The following is an 11,164-nucleotide window of genomic DNA, read 5'->3' on the forward strand; positions in this document are numbered from 1 at the left end:
TGACTTAATCAGTCACATAATCTGAACCACAGACTACACTGCATGGAAACTGTAGTTGTTCTGCCTCCCACTTCTGGAGCCAGCCACAAGTCCAGCCCTTGCTGATCCCATCAGCCACCTCAGCACTCCCCAAAGGAATAGCTGCACAGAACAGCATATATCCTGGTCTCCAAACCAGTAGCAAAGTCTTTGCACTCCCTTGGAGATCCTTGCAGAAAAAATGTTTCTTGTGGTCCTTTGTGGTTCTTGTGGATGGGATAAGCAGCTCTGCATCCCACCCCATTCAGGTCTCTGCCTAACTGACCCAATCTGTCCATCGGTGAAAAGCGGTGTGTAGTAGGAAGCCGTTTAGCTCATATTCACTCCTGATTATGGTCCTGGTCTTTCCATGATCTACCTGTATAGAAGACTGTGTGATGTATATAGATGTTTACTATCTCTTGAATATATTGTTAATAACTACATGCCCTTGTAATTTGTTAGGTTGAAATCTGAATCTGTTTTCCTCTCAGTGCCACAGCAAAAATTTGCACCATCCCATTTTACCCGAAATCATGCTTAGCCTCTTCTAACTCTAGCTAGAAAATTAAAACAACGGGTGAACACCATTTCACACCCCATGAAACATATGAAACATATTGCCTAAGGAATCCCAGAAAAATTGAAGTTGGTACTAAATCATTCCCTACTCCACCCCCAAAGATTAAAAGCTGGGATATTTAATTAATATTGTCAAACTACTGTGAGTTCCTGGGACAGAAGAGTCTCAGAAATTTACATATGGATGAGATTCCTTTTTCTGCCCTGTAGTTAGTTGAAACACCCTCCCTGAATATTGACACTTAAGCGTAAAATTCTGTTTTTCCTAAATATTGGCCCACTGGGTCCTCTGAATCAAAGATATATGAATGGCAACTGTAGAAGAAACTTGCTGTTTAACCCCAAGAAACAGGAAGAAGATGAATAGATCAAATGTCCCAATACCCTAGAATATGAACCCCCTCTTTTTTACCATGAATTAAAAAAACAAAACAAAATAAACAAACAAAACTCTACTCTCGTCTTCCTTGTGAGTCTGATATGCCAACTCTACATGTGGCTAATCTCCCTTGTTCCTCCAACAGGCTGTCTCTTGTTCTGTTCTAAACACCAAAAGAATGTGAAATGAAATGTATCTGATATCATCTTTGCTGTACTGGATTTTTGGCACTTCCCCTCCCTTTCTCTGCTTCCCCCTTCTCTGCTTTCTAATTAAAAGATCTATGCAAAAGGTACAAAAGTGAGTACAGAAAAAAGCAAATTCTGGGGGGGGGGGAATATTTTAGAAAGTAGAGGAAAATGGGCAAAATAATATTCTTTAACTTTTTATTACAACTTCTCTATCAGATGACTTGAGGATAGCTAATGTGACATCATTTTTAAAAAAAAAACTCCAGAGGCAATCCTGGCAATTACAGGCTGGTAAACCTAACTTCAGTACTGGGCAAACTGGTAGAAACTATAGTAAAGAACAGAATTTTCAGACACTTAGATGAACACAACTCATTGGGGAAGACTCAACATGGTTTCTGTAAAGGGAAATCATGCCTCACCAATCTACTAGAATTCTTTGAGGGGGTCAACAAGCATGTGGACAAGGGGGATTCAGTGAATATAATGTATTTAGATCTTCAGGAAGCTTTTGAAAAGGCCCTCAACAAAGACTCTTAAGCAAAGTAATCTGTCATGGGATAAAAGGGAAGGTCCTCTCCTGGATCAGTAACTGGTTAAAAGATAGGAAACAAAGGGAAGGAACAAATGGTCAGTTTTCAGAATGGAGAAAAGTAAATAGTGGTGTCCCCTAGGGACCAGTCCTATTCAACATAATCATAAATGATCTGGGGAAAGGGGTAAACAGTGAGGTGGCAACATTTGCAGATGTTACAAAACTACTCAAGATAGTTAAACCCAGAGCAGACTGCAAAGAGTTTAAAAGGGACCTCACACAACTGGGTGGCTGGGTAATAAAATAGCAGATGAAATTCAATGTTGATAAATGCAAAGTAATGCACATTGGAAAACATAATCCGAATTACACATATAAAATGATGGAGTCTAAATTAGCTGTGTCATAAATATAAATGGAAGGGTAAACACCTTTAAAATCCCTCCTGGCCAGAGGAAAAACCCTTTCACCTGTAAAGGGTTAAGAAGCTAGGATAACCTCGTTGGCACCTGACCAAAATGACCAATGAGGAGAAAAGATATTTTCAAAGCTGGAGGGGGGGAGAAACAAAGGCTCTCTCTGTCTGTGTGAGGCTTTTGCCGGGAACAGAAAAGGAATGGAGTCTTAGAACTTAGTAAGTAATCTAGCTAAATATGCGTTAGATTCTGTTTTGTTTAAATGGCTGAGAAAATAGCTGTGCTGAATGGAATGTATATTCCTGTTTTTGGGTCTTTTTGTAACTTAAGGTTTTTCCTAGAGGGAATCTCTATGTTTTGAATCTAATTACCCTGTAAGGTATTTACCATCCTGATTTTACAGAGGTGATTCTTTTACTTTTTTTCTTCAATTAAAATTCTTCTTTTAAGAACCTGATTGCTTTTTCATTGTTCTTAAGATCCAAGGGTTTGGGTCTGTGTCCACCTATGCAAATTGGTGAGGATTTTTATCAAACCTTCCCCAGGAAAGGAGGTGTAGGGTTTGGGGAGGATTTTGGAGGAAAAGACGTTTCCAAGCGGGCTCTTTCCCGGTTATATATCTGTTAGACGCTTGGTGGTGGCAGCAATAAAGTCCAAGGGCAAAAGGTAAAATAGTTTCTACCTTGGGGAAGTTTTAACTTAAGCTGGTAAAAATAAGCTTAGGAGGTTTTCATGCAGGTCCCCACATCTGTACCCTAGAGTTCAGAGTGGGGAAGGAACCTTGACAAGCTGTTACCACTCAAGAAAGAGATCTTGGAGACATTGTGGATAGTTCTCTGAAAACATCCACCCAATGTGCAACTGCAGTCAAAAGAGTGAACAGAATGTGGGGAATCATTAAGAAAGGGGTAGATAATAAAACAGAAAATATTATAATGTCTCTATATAAATCCATGGTACACCCACATCTTGAACACTGAGTGCAAATGTGGTTGCCCCATCTCAAAAAAAGATATATTGGAATTGGAAAAGGTTCAGAAAAGAGTAACAAAAATTATTAGGAGTGTGGAACAGCTTCTATATGCAGAGAGATTAATAAGACTGGGGCTTTTCAGCTTGGAAAAGAGACAATTAAGGGGGGATAGAGGTCTGTTAAATCATGACTGGTGTGGAGAAAGTAAATAAGGAAGTGTTATTTACTCCTTCTCATAACACAAGAACTAAGGGTCACCCAATGAAATTACTAGGCAGCAGGTTTAAAACAAAGAAAAGGAAGTATTTCTTCACGCAATGCACAGTCAAGCTATGGAACTCTTTGGTAGAGGATATTGTGAAGACCAAGACTATAACAGAGTTCAAAACCAAACTAGATAAATTCATGGAGGATAGGCCCATCAATGGCTATTAGCCAGGATGGACAGGGATGGTGTCCCTAGCCTCTATTTGCCAGGATCTAGGAATGGGCGACAGAGGATGGATCACTTGATGATTACCTGTTCTGTTCATTCCTTCCGAAGCACTGGCCACTATTAGAAAACAGGATCGTGGGCTAGATGGACCTTTGGTCAGACCCAGTCTGGCTGTTCTTATGTACCAACTGGAAAAGTGTGAAAAATGTATTTTTTCCCCAAACCTAATCATGTGTTTTTAAAAGATGTTTTCACAATGTATCATTTGGAAAAAAGTAAAGACATGTAATACAAAGAATAATTTTTTACCTACATTCTTATCCTCTTTTCCTTTTTTCTCTTTTGAAAGACTATAAAAGGAAGAAAGAGCAGAAAAATAAAATTAAAAAAAAAAGAAAAAGGAAAACATTTTGTCTTGGTTTCCAAAATCCAAACCAAAATGATATTTTAATCCAAACTGTGGAAATGAGACATTTAAAATTCATCATTTATTGTTGAGAGTATATTATCTTTCAAGAATGATAAAGCTAAAAATAAAATATCAGATGTTTAGAAACCCAAGAAAGATTTAAAGTTGTGCTTTTCAAACAAGGTACCCAAACTACTTGAGTTCTTTCCTAATAGAAATGGCAGCCTTACATCCTGGGACTGACATGGTTACAACTAAATTGCCTGCAGCCACACATCCGCTCTTCTTTGTAGCAGGTAACATCTGTGCATCACAGAAAATTGGCTTTGCTACTTGTTTCATATATAATTGTCTCTGATACTGAGCGTACTGCTGTGACTGGATGCCTGGATGGGCCACACTGAGAATGCTATATTCAGGGCAGACAATCCCCAAAATTGGTTTTGATGCTCATTAAAAAAATAATGTGTGAATTAAATTTGTGACTGAACTCATGCGGGGAGAATTGTATGTCTCCTGCTCCATGGTTTTACCTGCATTCTGCCATATATTTCATGTTATGGCAGTCTCGGATGATGACCCAGCACATCTTGTTCGGTTTAAGAACAGTTTCACTACAGAGGGGACAAAACGCAAAGAAGGAACCAATGTGAGATTTCTAAATATAGCTACAGGACTCGACCCAAGTTTTAAGAATCTAAAGTGCCTTCCAAAATCACAGAGGGATGGGGTGTGGAATATGCTGTCAGACGTCTTAAAAGAGCAACACTCCAATGCATAAACTACAGAACCCGAACCACCAAAAGAGAAAATCAACCCTCTGCTGGTGGCATTTGACTCAGATGCTGAAAATTAATGTGCATCAGTCCACACTGCTTTGGCTCATTGTCGAGCAGAACACGTCATCAGCATGGAAGTGTGTCCTCTGGAATGGTGGTCGAAGCATGAAGAGGCATACAAATGTTCAGCATATCTGGCACGTAAGTAGCTTGCAATGCCAGCAACAAAAGTGCCATGTGAACACCTGTTCTCACTTTCAGGTGATATTGTAAATAAGAAGCGGGCAACATTATCTCCCCTAAATGTAAACAAATGTGTTTGTCTTAGCAATTGGCTGAACAAGAAGTAGAACTGAGTGGACTTGTGAGCTTTAAAGTTTTACATTGTTTTATTTTTGAGGTAAAAAAAGTAAAAAAAATATTTTTTAAAAAAGTAATTCTACATTTGTAAATTGCACTGTCACAATAGAGATTGCACTACAGTACTTGTATGAGGTGAACTGAAAAATCTATTTCTTTTGTTTACTTTTTTTACAGTGCAAATATTTGTAATAGAAAATAATAATGTAAAGTGAGCACTGTACACTTTGCGTTCTATGTTGTAATTGAAATCAATTCTTACCAGCAAGTTAAAGAAGTATGGGCTGAATGAATGGACAATAAGGTGGATAGAAAGCTGGCTAGATTGTCGGGGTCAATGGGTAGTGATCAATGGCTCCATGTCTAGTTGGCAGCCAGTATCAATTGGAGTGCCACAAGGGTCGGTCCTCGGGCCAGTTTTGTTCAATATCTTCATTAATGATCTGGAGGATGGCATGGATTACACCCTCAGCAAGTTTGCAGATGACACTAAACTGGAAGGAGAGGTAGATACACTGGAGGGTAGGGATAGGATGCAAAGGAACCTAGACAAATTAGAGGATTGGGCCAAAGGAAATCTGATGAGGTTCAACAAGGACAAGTGCAGAGTCCTGCACTTAGGACGGAAGAATCCCATGCACCGCTACAGACTAGGGACCGAATGGCTAGGCAGCAGTTCTGCAGAAAAGGACTTAGGGATTACAGTGTATGAGAAGCTGGAGATGAGTCAACAGTGTGCCCTTGTTGCCAAGAAGGCTAATGGCATTTTGGGATGTATAAGTAGGGCAATGGCCAGCAGATCGAGGGACGTGATCGTTCCCCTCTATTTGACATTGGTGAGGCATCATCTGAAGTACTGTGTCCAGTTTTGGGTCCCACACTACAAGAAGGATGTGAAAAAATTGGAAAACGTGCAGCGGAGGGCAACAAAAATGATTAGGGGACTGGAACACATGACTTATGAGGAGAGGCTGAGGGAACTGGGATTGTTTAGTCTGAGGAAGAGAAGAATGAGGAGGGATTTGATAGCTGCTTTCAACTACTTGAAAGGGGGTTCCAAAGAGGATGGATCTAGACTGTTCTCAGTGGTAGCAGATGACAGAACGAGGAGTAATGGTCTCAAGTTGCAGTGGGGGAGATTTAGATTGGATATTAGGAAACACTTTTTTACCAGGAGGGTGGTGAAGCACTGGAATGCATTATCTAGGGAGGTGGTGGAATCTCCTTTCTTAGAAGTTTTTAAGATCAGGCTTTTTTTAACCTCATGATTAATTGTGATTATTTTTCTTAATCAGTTGACAGCCCTAGTACACACACACACACACACACACACTTCTTTTGAAAATTGTCAAGGACAATACCATTTTCTGACTAGCTTTACTTCATTTTATTTCTGCACCAGGAAATTTTCTCTTTAAAAGTCTTCACTAGGGTCAGCAGAAAAATGCTACCACTCCATTGACTTCTTCTGTTACTCCTCCATTGTCCAAGATTCCTGAGCTTAGTGGTATGAAGTTTTCACTGCAGAACTGGAAAGATTCCCTGTGGTTTCATTTCCATGGATCTGAATGACAAGCAGAGATTAACTGGCAGAGTGAGACTCTACCTGTATGGATTTACTTGGAGGGGAGAACAAGACTCACATGGTGTGATTGTTATGGCTTTCCCTCACCCCCTCACTTGGTTCTTGTTACACAGACAGAAGACCAGAATCTGAAGTGCAGGCAATGTGATGTTTATTTGGCTTAATCAAGCAAGCAGATCCATAACTCTGTATGTCACAGAGCTTTTCTCTGTCCCCCTCCCCTTTCTTAGCAGGCATAATTGTACCTGTAGTGCATGCCCCTTACCATTTATGGTCATGTTCCGTTTTCGAGGGTTGTGAGTCTTGAGGCTTTGGTACCATCTCTTTTATACCCCACGGGAGGTGTAGGGAGTAAGGTTATGTACTGGCCAGAGACACCTTTTCTCCGGCTTCTTAATGTTTCTTATGTCTCCCCCTCAACCCCTCTTCCCCCCCCAACTGGTTGCTTGACCTTGCCTTGAGATAGGAGTCAAGGCGGTCTTCAGTTGTACACTTATATATTAACCTCCCACCATACCCAGCAACACTTTAACTCTCTTCCTTATCTTTTCTGACAAACCCATCTGGCTGGGCAGAAGCAACATACAGCATCTTTGTTCTTTGTTCACACATGTTAATAAGAATATAAGACTATCAAATGGGCCAACAAAATCCAAAATTCTATCTGAGACAAATATACAGGCCCGAATGCTATATTACCATCATTAACAGTGATTATGAAGGAGAGGGAGAACATAGTGAGAATGTAAGGGCTGATGACATGTGAGTGATGCTGGTTGTGATCATAGAGTATAATGGTTGGACGGGACCTCAGGAGGTCATCTAGTCCAACCCCCAGCTCAAAGCAGGGCCAATCCCCAATTTTTGTCCCAGATCCCTAAATGGCCCCATCAAGGATTGAACTCACAACCCTGGGTTTAGCAGGCCAATGCTCAAACCATCTGAGCTATCCCTCCTTCCAAAAACGTTCACTGGTATTTGCAGCCACAGAATTGTCAGGGATTGCAGGTCTTGAACCCTCATCTACAGGGATATTTGGAGCAAGTAAGCACCAACCTGCCACCCAGTAACTTGAGGACAATACCAGGCCCCAGCAAGATTTGAACTCACAACCCCTGGTTTACAAGACCAGTGCTTTAACCCCAGAGCTATGGAGCCTGTACCTATTAATGGTGTTTGATTACGGCCCTACCAAATTTATGATCCATTTTGATAAATTTCACGGTGATAGCATTTAAAAAATCTTAAATTTCACAGCTTCAGATATTTAAATCTTAAATTTCACAGAGTTATAAACATGGGGGTCCCAAACCAGAAGAGGGTAGTGTGGGGGGTCGCAACACTAATGTAAGAGGGTTGCAGTATTGCTGCCCTTACTTCTGCACTGGCTTCAGAGCTGGATGGCTGGAGAATGATGGCTGCTCGCCAGATGCTCAGCTCTGAAGGCAGCACTGCCACCAGCAGCGAAGGAGAAGGAAGGGTGGCAATACCATACCATGCCACCCTTACTTCTATGCTGTTGCTGGTGGCAGCGCTGCCTTCAGAGCTGGGTGCCCAGCCAGCAGCTGCCACTCTCCAGCCACCCAGCTGTGAAAGCAGAGTGGAGAGTGGCAGCTGCTGGTTGGGTGCCCAGCTCTGAAGGCAGCGCCACCACCAGCAGCAGCATAGAAGGAAGAGTGGCATGGTATGGTATTGCCACCCTTCCTTCTCTGCTACTGCTGGCAGCGGTGCTGCCTTAAGAGATGGGCACCCAGCCAGCAGGCGCCACTCTCTGGTCGCCCAGCTCTGAAGGCAATGCAGAAGTACGGGTGGCAGTACTGCAATCCCCTTACAATAGCCAGATATCACGCTGGGAGGGGCAGATTTCATGGTCTGACACACGTTTTTCATGGCCATGAATTTAGTAGGGTCCTATGTATGATTGAAGATGACTGTATAATTGTTGCAATTGTAGAACAGTGGTAGCAGCAAGTCTTACACTAAGCATATCATGTAAGGTGTCAGTGGAAAAGTTACAACCTGTCAAGTATGATTATCCTGGTGAAATCCCTGTATCATCACTATATCTGAAGTTGTGAATATTGGTTATGTATCTGTATCTCAAACATGTGTTGTATGCCAGGTTGACACCCCCAGACAGACTTAGTTCCTGGCTAGACAGTTATGTGCTGATGGCCCATTAAGGACACTCCACTCTCACAGTGAGCCATTGAAGAAACTCATCCTGCCCAGTAAGCCTTTCCCGTGGATGCCTCAGAAGAAATATGAGCAATGGCTGTCCCTGTGAGTCAGCAAAGCACATAAGGACATGTAGTAAGGACATGTGACCCGGGACTCTATATTGGGTCAGAAACTTTCCATACACAGGTTTCAGAGTAGCAGCCGTGTTAGTCTGTATTCGCAAAAAGAAAAGGAGTACTTGTGGCACCTTAGAGACTAACAAATTTATTAGAGCATAAGCTTTCGTGAGCTACAGCTCACTTCATCGGAGTGAGCTGTAGCTCACGAAAGCTTATGCTCTAATAAATTTGTTAGTCTCTAAGGTGCCACAAGTACTCCTTTTCTTTTTCCATACACAGGGGCTACAGGCTCTGTTTGGGACAGTAACTTTCCATGCATGTGGCAGAGGATATAAAAGACACCAGAGACATCTCCATGTTGCCTAATTCCTGATCCAGTTCTCTGGACAGTGGATTTACAACTAAAAGGAGTATTTTGAACTGTCAACTGAGGACCTTCCAATCTTCTGTCACCAGAGAGACTTTTGCAAGCTGGCAGTCTATTCCATCACTGCTATGATCCTGATCTATGAATGCTGACTGTCACTTGTATGTAAATCACAGGTTTCAGAGTAGCAGCCGTGTTAGTCTGTATTCGCAAAAAGAAAAGGAGTACTTGTGGCACTTTAGAGACTAACAAATTTATTAGAGCATAAGCTTTCGTGAGCTACAGCTCACTTCATCGGATGCATCCGATGAAGTGAGCTGTAGCTCACGAAAGCTTATGCTCTAATAAATTTGTTAGTCTCTAAGGTGCCACAAGTACTCCTTTTCTTTTTGTATGTAAATGATTCTTTAACCATTCAGTAAATCTTTTCTTTTCTTTTATTAATAAATCTTTAGCTAGTTTACTAAGGATTGGCTGACAGTAACAGTGTGATATATATATTGTGACAGGGTCGGGCCAGATGGCTACAGGAGAGTGATAGAAGGCAGATATATTAGCCCCAGATAAATCAGGTCCCTTTTCCCTGGGTAAGGTAACAGGGGCGGTTCCAGAACAATCAGGAACTTGCTGGAACCAATTAAGGCAGGCAGGCTAATTAGGACACCTGGAGCCAATTAAGAAGCTGCTAGAATCAATTAAGACAGGCAGGCTAATCAGGGCAATGTTAAACCAGTTAATCTGGTTTAAAAAGGACATCACTTCAGTCAGTGAGGGGTGTGCAAGGACCTGAGAGTGAGAGGGCATGCTGATGGAAGTCTGAGGAGTACAAATGCTATCTGGCATCAGTAGGAAGGTCCTGTGGTGAGGATAAAGAAGGTGTTGGGAAGAGGCCATGGGGAAGTAGCCCAGGGAGTTGTAGCTGTCACACAGCTGTTACAAGAAACACAGTAGACAACTGTGCTGAGCACTCTCAAGTTCCACTGGTTTCAAGGGTGCTCGGTATCCTTAGTAAATGTTTAGGAAAGTAAACCTCAGAGTGACATGATTCTCTGACACATATTAGCTAGGATAGTAAATCTATATTAAGTTGGTACATATATTTCCAAATTAAGCTCAAATTTACTCCCCAATCCCAACCCAAATTTCTGCCCCAATTTTATTACATATAGCGCTGGCCCCTAGGAGACATTTGTTGTTGTTGAAAACTTGAGGTTAAGCAGTGTTAAAGATATAGTAATTTGAATAAGCAGTAGCTTCTCACTTTGGAGTTTTGCTAGATTTTTTTGTCTATTACATACACACACACACACACACACAGAAGTGCAGTGTTACAGCTGAACTCATGAGATTTAGGCTCTTCAAGGTCAGATTTTCACAGGTGTTTAGGTGCTCACAGACATAGGCACTGACTCGGGAGTGCTCAGGGGCTCAAGCACCCATAGAAAAAAAACTAGTGGGTGCTCAGCACCCATGAGGGGGGATAGCTCAGTAGTTTGAGCATTGGCCTGTTAAAGCCAGGATTGTGAGTTCAATTCTTGAGAGGGCCATTTAGGGATATTGGGCAAAAATTGGGAATTGGTCCTGCTTTGAGCAGGGGGTTGGACTAGATGACCTCCTGAGGTCCCTTCCAACCCTGATATTCTATGATCAGCCACAACTGTTTGTGGGTGCCACCCATCAGCAATTTGGCACTGGCAGAGGCATTTGGGGAAGGGCAGAGAGCAGCAAGCAGTGGGTGGGCAGAAGTCTCAGGGTTGGAGTAGGAGTGGAGACAGGAAGAGGTGGAGCAAGGGCAGGGCCTTGGGGGAGGGGCGGAGTGGGGAAGGGACCTTGG

This window comes from Dermochelys coriacea, chromosome 14 (assembly GCF_009764565.3).
Source record: "Dermochelys coriacea isolate rDerCor1 chromosome 14, rDerCor1.pri.v4, whole genome shotgun sequence".
Classification (NCBI taxonomy): domain Eukaryota; kingdom Metazoa; phylum Chordata; order Testudines; family Dermochelyidae; genus Dermochelys; species Dermochelys coriacea.